The 11426-nt window shown below is 37.8% G+C and overlaps 1 pseudogene; it reads left to right on the plus strand.

The window, feature by feature from the left end:
* The first annotated feature begins 5475 nt into the window (after nt 1–5475).
* On the plus strand, nt 5476–6098 carry LOC129010484 (10 kDa heat shock protein, mitochondrial-like; annotated as a pseudogene).
* The last annotated feature ends 5328 nt before the right edge of the window (nt 6099–11426 follow it).

Here is an 11426-nt window from a genome sequence, read left to right on the forward strand (position 1 = left end):
CGTCTGACTGAAAATCATCACTATGAGCATTGGCTGTTTGTCGGGTACCAGCATTGGATGCAGTGAGGCCTCTGAAGCTGCCTAACTAATCCCATTTGTTGCTTTATATACCGCTCTCAGACAAGCACGTTTCTGGGGTTTTTCTCTTAGTTTTTTAATGTCCAATCTTATTGCTGCATGCTGTCACTTTTTATTGCTCTCAGTGAGCTTTTTCGTAACAGGTTTCACATGTGCAAATTTGCTTTTTGTAAACAACCTTTGAGGAAGAAATATTTGTTTTCTATGCTGTTAAGTTCCATGAGGGAAGGACCTCATTTCTCTTGGTCTCCTTGCACCTGGCACATAGGGAGGCTGAAAGGAGAGCTCATTAAATATTCACCAAGGGAACAATCAATTCTATTTCAATTGAACATAAAGGAAGAATAAGTGTCTCAGAATCCAAATGACTTAACATTGCCTAATACAGAAACTTGATTGGTCTACATTGGCTTCTAACAGGCTTAAAAATCTCTTGGTTCTTGGTTATGTCATTGGAAGATGTACTTTCTTGGCAGAAATTCTCTTATTTTTTCCCCAAGACCTCCTTGGCCACTTCTTCTTGGAAATCCTCCTTTTCCCTCTCCATGTGGTTCTAGAGAGCTCTTTTGCGATTACCCTTTGAGATATCTTCATGCAGGGATTTCATCTGAATTTTACTGTGTACTCAGTTTGGGGGAGAGACCCTTCAAGAAACATGACCACTCATTGCCTTTTGCATGTTTTTTCTACTACACTTGACTTTAATTACCTTACTCTTATTTAAATTCTTTGAGTGCTCTCCTGTCTCATTTGCAGCTGTTTACACCCATTTAAATCTCTTCACATCAACAAAGCCACTTATTTTATCCCGGTAATTTACTGGTCCAGATGTTAGTTACTGCCTATAGGATTTTTTTGCCAGTCAATTCAAGATCTACCATTTTTCTCTGTCTACCCTGTGCATCATTTCTTCTACAAAAAAAAGTAATGAGCCCACATTATTAGGGGACAATTAATAAGGTAATTTTTTCCAACCCCTTTCATTTTATTGGAGAATTTTCCTTTCCTGTTACTCAGGCCATTGTAGAGAACAGACTGAGGGACTTTACATCCCGAATTTGGTGATGGAACATGAATGGTAATTCCTACTCTTAAACGGAAAATTGCGGCCAGGCACGGTGGCTCATGCCTGTAATCCCAGCACTTTAGGAGGCCGAGGCAGGCGGATCACAAGGTCAGGAGATCGAAACCATCCTGGCTAACACGGTGACTACTAAAAATACAAAAAAATTAGCCAGGCATGGTGGCATGCGCCTGTAGTCCCAGCTACTCAGGAGGCTGAGGCACCACTTGAACCAGTGGGTGGAGGTTGCAGTGAGCCGAGATCACACCACTGCACTCCAGCCTGGGTGACAGAGTGAGAGTCTGTTAAAAAAAAAAAAAAAAAAAGGAAAATTGTCTTTTAAGTGTTTTTCTTTAATTCAATATGATGATTTATTTTGCTCAGTTTGATTTTTCAATTTCAAAAAAAAATCTTAAAGCATTGTTAGATCAAAGATTATCACAGTTGCATGCCCTTTGTTATTTGTCCCTTTAAAAATAGTAAACATCTCAATATATTTTATTTGACAATTCACTTTACTAGCAATTGCTATTGATGATATAGTCCTGTTACTGGAATGGGGTCAAGATCTGGACCCCAAGAGAGGGTTCTTGGATCTCATGCCAGAAAGAATTGAGAGGAGTCCATAAAGTCAAAGCAAGTTTATTAGGAAAGCAAAGGGATAAAGAATGGGTGCTCCATAGGCAGAGCAGTGGCATGGGCTGTTTCACTGCGCATACTTATCTCTTGATTACATGCTAAGCACGGTGTGGATCATTCATGAGTTTTCTGGGAAAGGTGTGGGCAATTCCTGAAACTGAAGGTTCCTCCCCCTTTTAGACTATACACGGCAACTTCCTGAGGTTGCCATGGCATCTGTAAATTGTCATGGTACTGGTGGAAGTGTTTCTTAGCGTGCTAATGTAATATAATTAGTGTATAATGAGCAGTGAGAACAGCCAGAGGTCTGTTTTGTCGCCATCTTGATTTTGGTGGGACTTGGCCAGCTTCTTCACTGCAGCCTGTTTTATCAGCAAGGTCTTTATGACCTGTATCTTGTGCCGTCCTCCTATCTCATCCTGTGACTTAGAATGCCTAACCGCCTGGGAATGCACCCTAGAAAGCCTCAGTCATTTTTTGCCTAGGACCTATTCAAGATAGAGTGGCACTGGTTCAAACGCCTCTTGACAGTTCCTCAAAAGCACTCACTATTCATCTTGTGAGAAGCTCACTTCAAAAAATAGAGAATGTCAAATCATCCACAGAGTTCTTATTTTAAAATATTATTTCTTCCATCAATTACAGTTTTCTAAACTCTTGTTAAAGGAAATAAATTTGCATTGGGTTGTGAATTATATGTTTGCTTCCATTTGCTTTATTGTCTTAATTTTTGAGAATAAAGGTGACAGATGACAGATAAGGAAGGAGGTTCTTAAAAATATCTTTCTTCTGCATCTCATTCTTTGTAAACTGACATTTCTAAGACAGAAAAAAGACTTACGCTGAGATGGAAATAATTAAGCAGGATTTTTTCACGTATTTGATAGAAAAAGTGGCAGAAAGAGACATGCATGTCAGGAGTGGGTGACTGGGGGGGCTGAAGGCAAGGAAAGATAAGCTTAAAATGCTCTTTACCTCCAGAGAGGATCACTTAGCTCTGAGTGAGGTTAGAAAAGGGAATAATGGGCTTATTCATGTTAAGAGAGAAGATATTTTATGTCAGACTTCACTGCTTGTATTTTTATTTGCACTTTCTTCTCTTTTTAATTGGCTCCCCCTGTTACATTTCTTTTCTGATTTTGAGCTTCTGACATCATGTGCACACATGCAGTATCTATCCTGGATGTGATAAATGTTCTGAAGAAAAATATATGTGCAAAGGTCATAAAATTTGTCCTGACTCAGATACTTAGGAAATTTGTAAACTTGGGCAAGTTACAGGGCCTCGGTTTTCATGCTTAGAAAGTGACTATGATCCCCCCGTGGTGTACTTAGAACATTGTGGGGATATTGGGAGAGTCAAATGAGTTATTGAATGTGACAAAACATATATGGATACCATATAAGTAGGAGATGAATATCATGTAAATGGGAGGGAGGATTGTTACATAGCTTTATCCTCTAAACTGTAAATTCTGGGACAATGCTCTTACTAATGTGCTCAGAAAATCACTGGGGGGTCTTAGGCAATCATTCAAGGGGTCTATAGGATCACAACATTTTACATAAAAATACTAAGATACTGGTGTCTTTTTCACTCAAAAATCTCTTAGATGTGTACAGGGCAGTTTTCTACTGATGTGTGGCGATGTCACTGCTGTGAAGACTCATGGGGTGTGTGCCTGTGTGTTCTTGTGTTTCTTAAAATGTTCCAAGACTGAAAATTTAGAAAAAAAAGTGTACATTTTCAGAAAATAATTGTTTGTTTTTAGTGCTTCTCCTGACTCTCTACTATTTATCTTCAGCTTTATCTGCGGAATGTTGGAACCTCATTATCATTCAATAAGACATTATTTTGAAGACACAGAGTTTTCCTTGAGCCTGTGAAAAAACACAAGAGATACCCTATTATCTAGCTTTGAAATGATACTTGCTTTTCAAAAACTGACACAGTTTTAGTTTTTCCAAATCTGCAATTTTACCATTCAATAGGATTTTATCCTAAAATATCAGAATATTATTTAAAATATGGTTTTCTTTGTTTAAAGATGGATAGAACTTCAAAAGTAAGATCTGAAGACTGGCTTTCTCAAGCTAAAACAGCATTATCTACATAAAAATGCTGAAAAAATTAAAAATGACTGCTGAAATAGTTGTCTATCTCATGAAAGGGAGAAATCTGCTCAAAAAAATCTTGAGTCTAGGAAATAGAGGAGAAAGGGAGGGAGAAGGTGACATTTGTTAAAGGACTTCAAGACCAGCCTGGCCAACATAGTGAAGCCCTGTCTTTGCTAAAAATACAAAAATTAGCCAGGTATGGTGGTGGGCACCTATAATCCCAGCTACTCAGGAAGCTGCGGCAGGAGAATTGCTTGAACCCAGGAGGCAGAGGCTATAGTGAGCTGAGATCGTGCCACTGCCTTCTTGCCTGAGCGACAGATTGAGACTCCATTTCAAAAAAAAAAAAAAAAAAAAGGAATACAAAATTATAGCTAGCTTGGAGAAATAAGTTCTACTGTTCTGTATGACTGCAGCATGAATATAGTTAATAAGGTATTATACAGTTTCCCTGGATCAGCTGGGCTTGGCGGGAGTTGCCCCCTTTGAGAAGGGAGGCACAGGGCTTGGGTGAAGGGCGGAAGCCATTAGAAGTGCCTAGCTCTTTTGGAAACTGAGGGCCCAATGACTAACTACGTTTACATGACTTGAGTGTTGAACCTTGATTAACATCTGTATGCCTCTCCTAGTTCTAACCCTGAGCCCCGGGGAAGCAGGAAAGTGTGGCCGGCCTCTTGCACAGCTTTTTCTCCTAGTAAACTACTGAAATCAAACCACATTTCACATGTGTTTACACATGTTGCTCAAGCTTGTTATGTCATTCTCCCAGTCCTTGAAGAACAGACATTTAATACAACAGCTTTACCTTAAAAAAAAATTATGTAGTTTCAAATAGCTAGAAGGAGGATATTAAACATTCCCAACAAAATGAGTAAGTGTTTGAGAAAATGGATATGCTGGTCATTGTGATCTGATCACTCTGTGTTGTGTATATATAGAAACATTCTTAGATACCCCATTAAAATGTATAATTATTATTTGTCAATTAAAAAAATAAAATAAAATTTTCAATCTAGGTGGAATTACATGGTAAATAAAATAGGAAAAAATATATATTCCCCTTTACTTAATAAGTGTTAATTTTTTGTATCGTATTTAAGAGAACATCTCAAATAATAATATGGTGTAAGATAGACTTCAGTATCATTTTGTGATTAATCTTTTCAAGTTGAAAGAAGGCATTGATTATTTTTGCTGAAGTTATTACTGCAATAACTTTTGCACCAATATGCACACTAATATGTGCTCATTAAAGTCACAACTTCTTTGTTGCTGTTTTTCAAATTAGAAGGGAAGAACAAACATGATGCTTTGAAGGGTAAATTATGATGTGGTATCGACTGAAGAGGTGTACACAGTAGGCAAGGGAATGTCAGAGCTCTGTAGGGTTGGCATGGCTGGATTTCTCCCAGGTGAAACTCTAGAAAACAAATGACAGAACCTCCACTTTCCCATGATACAGTATCCCACTGACAGAAAGACTTAGCTGTCAACATGAAGACTGAGTTAATATCTCATAGGCGGCATCATATGTTTGCTTTGAAAATGGATGAGGATGAGCTGTGGAACCAGGAGTGATGGCAGGACCAGCCTTTAGAAAGTTCCTTCCACTCGGCTGGGCGCCGTGGCTCATGACTGTAATCTCAGCGCTTTGGAAGGCCGAGGCGGGGGGATCATTTGAGGTCAGGAGTTCAAGACCAGCCTGGACAATATGGTGAAACCCCACCTCTACTAAAATTACAAAAAAAATTAGCCAGGCTTGGTGGCAGTTACCTGTAATCCCAGCTACTCAGGAGGCTGAGGCAGGGGAATCGCTTGAACCCAGGAGGTGGAGGTTGCAGTGAGCCAAGATCGCGCCATTGTTTCCCAGCCTGGGCAATGAGAGCGAAACTCCATCTCAAAAAAAAAAAGAAAGTTCCTTCCACTCTTTGATGAGTATTGGTCAAAAAGAGTCCCACCAAAACTGTAACCAAAGGAGGCGTTAAGCCTCCAGAAAAATCTCAAGGAACCTGTCGTGCAAGCAACAGGCATAGCTATTGGATTGGGCTCTAAAGGAAAGGGTGGAGATATTCAACCAGTTAGTGTAAAAGTTGGAGATAAAGTTCTTCTCCCAGAATACAGAGGCATCAAAGTCGTTCTAGATGACAAGGATTCTTTCTTCTTTAGAGATAATAACATTCTTGGAAAGTATTTAGACTGAAATAAATCACTATTGAAATGACATCCACATGAAGCTGCCCACTCCACTGAAGTTCTGAAATCTCTCATCAGTTAAATAATTTCCATCTCCCTCTTTTATAATAAACTCATAATTCATAAAAAATGAAAGAATTAAAAAGATAAAAATGGATGAGTCCCTAAGTTCACCTGGGCTTGCTATTTTTATCTGGCATGAGCACTAAGTAGCCATCAAAGATGTCTTTTACGTGATGAAAATGCAGTGGTACTCAAATACAGAAATGTTGGAAAACGTTGTACTCATGGTTTATTCTGGAGCTAGTGCGTCGATGCTTGCCCTAAAGGAGGAAAATGGCAGGGGGTGATACTGCAGGTGCCTTAGCATAGATCAAGGCAGTGGGATGGAAAGGCTCTGGTGGTCACTGTGAGATTCCCTGACATCACAACTAAACCTTCTGATAAAGGAAAGATCATCAATTTTATTAAATCTCAGCACTTGAGCATACATCTCTAAGTATTTTGTGTCAGGACATAAGAAGATAGTATAAAGCATAAAGCACTTCTACTGCATATTGGAGTATAATGTTTATCATTAAAAAACGAATTCTGTGGCCGGGCGCGGTGGCTCATGCCTGTAATCCCAGCACTTTGGGAGGCCGAGGCGGGCAGATCACGAGGTCAGATTGAGACCATCCTGGCTAACATGGTGAAACCCCGTCTCTACTAAAAATAAAAAAAAATTAAAAAATTAGCCGGGTGTGGTGGCGGGCGCCTGTAGTCCCAGCTACTCGGGAGGCTGAGGCAGGAGAATGGTGTGAACCCAAGAGGCAGAGCTTGCAGTGAGCCGAGATCGTGCCACTGCACTCCAGCCTGGAGACAGAGGGAGACTCCGTCTCAAAAAAAAAAAAAAAAGAATTATGTTATTGTTTGAGTTCTTAGCTAAAAAAAAAAAAAAGTTCATGGAAGTCCTTTTTTTGTATGAAAGACAAACTGACAAACTGTGAGTTATTCAGATTTTGGAATTTGGCAGACATTTTCTCAAATATGAATCAAGTGAGCTGCTTGTCACTTCAAGGGCAGGGGGAAACTGATAACATTTGTTACCCAAGATAAAATCTGAGATTTCAAGTAACAATAATAATTTTTGAAACTTTCTATCTATCATCACAAGCTTAATATGTTTTCAATACTCAAGACTGCTAATGAGATCACATGAATAAATATGATTTTTAAAAATATATTGTGAAAAAGAAAAGATCTGAAGAAACAGTGAACCAAACTCTTTCAAATGATTAATGCATCATGTTACAAAATCCAACACAGCTAAAAGAACTATTCAATATGCAAGAGATACCAATGGCTTTTAATATAGCACAGTAGGAAATGCATATTGATATAATTTCAAATCCATAATACACCTAATAATTTTTAAATGAAACGTGTTGATTTTGGGTATAGTATCAAAGAAGAATAGCTACATTTATCTGAATAGGTTTTTTGAATTCTATTTTTCCATCTGAGGAGGGCTTTATATTTTTAGTATACTTCAATCAAAGCAAGCTGTCATAACACAGTAAATGAAGAAGCAGATCTGAGAATTCAGCTGTCTTTTCTAAGACATTGAACATATTTGCAAAAATGTAAAATCCCCATACATTTTGGTTTGGAGAGTATAGTCATTTTCATAAAAAAAATTTGTGTTAACCTATGATATATTTATATTGTCTTAAATGAATGCATGAATATTTTTTAAAAGTTTAGTTTCAATGATTAATATAGTAAATGCAAATACACATATAATACACAGAAACAAAAGACCTTCAGGGTCACCAATAAATTTTAAGATTATAAAGTGACTCTGAAACCAAGAAGATTAATACATGATATGCTCCAAAAATAATAAGCTGCATTTTATCAACAGCTTTTGCAGACTATCTAGCATAGAGTAGAATCTTTATAACTATTTATTGAATGAATGAAAGAAATGTATATCTTCAGGCCTATGTCACACAAACTGTGCAAACGTCTGCAGTGCAGCATTCTCTCCCTCTCACTTAAGGTTACGCTGACTGCTGTAACAAACAAATCCAAAGATACAGAATAGCTCAAACTTGATAGGAGTTTATTTCTTTTATGTCTATGACTTCTAATACCAAAGCAATTGTTCTTGATCACATATAGCCCTCCTCTAAGTGGCCATGAGAAACTCAGCCCTTTGTGTTTTGTGATTCCACAACCTTCTACATGTGGCTTCCACAGTGACCATATTTGTCTGAATCAAGTCCGGAGAAAGAGAATGATTAACTAGAGAAGATGAAGCTGTATTTGAAGCATTCTGCTTCAATGTGATACATGCCATTTCTGCTTATATTATTTTGCTAAAGTGGCCTGGGACACCATGTCTAAGGGACAACACTAGATGAGGGAAAATGGGAATCCAGTTTTAGTGGGCAGGCAGATTTAGAGAGTTTAGAGAGACAGTATATAAGTGAATTGAAATATCTAGATTTTGGCGCATGTTTAAAATACTCTGTTTAGTGTGCTGTGCAGTTCATGGTAAGAATTGTGTGTGGAGTATTGAGCTAAAAGTTTTATTTCTTTTTTTTTTTTTGTAGAGTTTAAAAAAAGGTAATTAGCCATTATGTCTGTATTTTGGTACAAAATTTCTCCCCTGCCTTTTTTATCTTCACTGACATCTCTTCAAGTACATCTATTTCTTCAGTCGATGAACCTATGGAGCACTCACCAAAAATATGATCACAGGATGTTAATTAACTTTGGGGGGGAATAATTGCTGTATGGATTATTGGAGAAGAAAAATTATTGAGTTTTGAAGGCATGGATTCCACATACACTTAAAAGCACCCAGGCAAACTTCAGTACTCGATAGATAAATGTTTTATTTACTTTTTGATTTTGAAATTTATGATGCATTTAATGAGATTCTTAGCACACAGATTAAAAACAGTTTGTTCTAATTTAAACAGAAGATAATTTATTGGATGCACACTAGGGACTCATTGAATTACCAGGTAGCTGGATTTTGACCCATCAATGGGCAATCCACGGCAGTCCTGGAAGGCAGGGAACAGGAACCTCCCCAGCAGCCTCTTGTCAGGAGCCATCTGGAAAAATGAAAGGGACCTTGAGAGAATGGAACTTGAAACATCATCAAGCAATTTGTCTTTCTGCTCAGAAAGAGGTACCTTGTTGGTTTAGTTAGGGATTTTTACCCAGTTTTTAAACACTGGAGAGTAGGAGCTGTCTTAAATTCTCTCTCACACACAAATAAATTGGGGTGCTCTTAAGAAGAGAAAGAGGTACTAAAAAAGACAAGAAGAAATAAAAACAGAAATATCTGCTCTGTCTTACGTTATCTTACCTTATCCTTAATTCTAAGCACATAGTTCTCTTGCCCATGAATGTATCAAATCCAAATTATGTTGGCCTCCCTCTGACAGCTCACTGATGCTATTGGCAGTGCACACCATTAGGAAACATATTTCTACATCTCAATGGTACTTCAAAGCGTGGCAAAACAATTATGTTGTCAATATCATTAATTTACAATTGTTATTCATCATGACCTAAATTCAAGCCAAATAGATTGAGTCAATTGCTAGAAGGAGCTCCAGGTTTCTATTGCACTCATATTTTCAATGGTGATATATTTGAACTTACTAAATGCCCCAAAATCTCAGTTTTATGTTTTATTCTGTTGGCATTCTCATTTCCAATGTGAATATTCTGTGAGACTAACTGACCCTAGATAAAGAGGAAGAATGGTAGGGATAAACATTTTCAATACATTCAACCAGGAAAACTTTTTCTTTCTTTCCCCCGCCCCCCTACATTTAGCTGAAAGTCTGCGCTAGAAGACTGTGTGTAACATTCAGTAGGTTTGATTTTATAATAAAGGACAAAGGCTGATAAATGTCCTATTGTTTGTACTTCTCATTATTAGGAATTGTTTAACTATACATTAGCATTCCTATCCAGACAATAAACGGATTCTCAATTTCTCACTTTGAAAAAAATAGACAGTTTCTTCCTGTCTAATTAAACTGTCCAGTCATCTTAAGCCTCTGGTAAAATTGAGTGTGGGCTCATCTATATTCCGGTGGTGCAAGAGTCATACTGAGTGTTTGCATAGTTTGCGCAAAATGGGCTCCAGGTTTAACACGATTCGTATTTCCGAGACTCTTTTTTGAATGTAGACTGCACTCATTCTACGTGTCAGTTTATGTCTTTAATATGCACAGTGAGATTTTGAGGTTTAACATGTGAACGGCATATACAATCTGATAACATCAAAATTGTTTAAGATGCTTTTAGGTTTCTGTGTGTATGCCTGTGTAAACACATATGTGTATATACATATACACAAACATATTATATATTAATTAAAATATAATATATATGTTGACTACATGTATATATATTGAACCTGGCTCTTCAATCTCTTGTTCATCTATAGTCTGTTTCTTCCCCCATAATTCATTTATTATCACCTGGATCTTGGAAAATTAAATTGACGTCCTTTATGCCCCCCTAACAAAGACAACTAACTCCAATATACTTTACATTTGACTCCAGACTTTTAGCAGGCTTTTAGCAGATTCATTTTGGATTGACTAGTTGTTATTGCAATTGAGTAGTATAATTAAATATTACTTAACTGGCGAAAAGAATGAGAGATGTTATTTCTATGAAAACTTCCTTGGATACACTGGGAAGTCTGGATAAATATAAATTGCTGAAATGAAAGACTGTAAAATTGGGAGTAAAGAAAACAGCATTCAATTTTAGAAACAAATGATAAAAGCATCCATGGACTCTCTATCCTGGTTGCTTCTCGAGTGTCTTTAGGTTTTGCTCCAGTTTATTTAAAGCTGATTATTACAGCAGATGAGTGATAGATATATTTTATGCAAGAAAGAAGATGGAGAACTCCAATCAGCATGCCAGGCTAGAGAAAAATTTCCATGCCTTGTCATGGTTTGGTTCCCTGATATAAAACCTGAGTTAAAATCTTGGTGGAGGTTGGTGATTTGGGAGGTGTTTCCAGAAGTGTCACTGAGAGTAGGTTTAAGGAGAGGAAAGAGCAGGATACAGAGGGGAAGAGGCCATGTGGTTGTTTTTTGTGCTTGTGAACACTGGGAAACTCGGATTTTTAGTGGCTGTATGGAACACATATCAGAATTTCTCAACCAAGGAATGGACAGCTGGAAGCATTTATCCACCAACCCCCATTCCCCATTCATTTAGGAATGCCGCCTCCCAGGTATTATCTCCCCCTACTTCCAGATGGCACCTGTGCACAGGCTGGCAGGCCTTTGCTGTGGTGTCC

Source organism: Pongo pygmaeus, chromosome 10, assembly GCF_028885625.2.
Source record: "Pongo pygmaeus isolate AG05252 chromosome 10, NHGRI_mPonPyg2-v2.0_pri, whole genome shotgun sequence".
In the NCBI taxonomy this organism is placed as follows: Eukaryota; Metazoa; Chordata; class Mammalia; order Primates; family Hominidae; genus Pongo; species Pongo pygmaeus.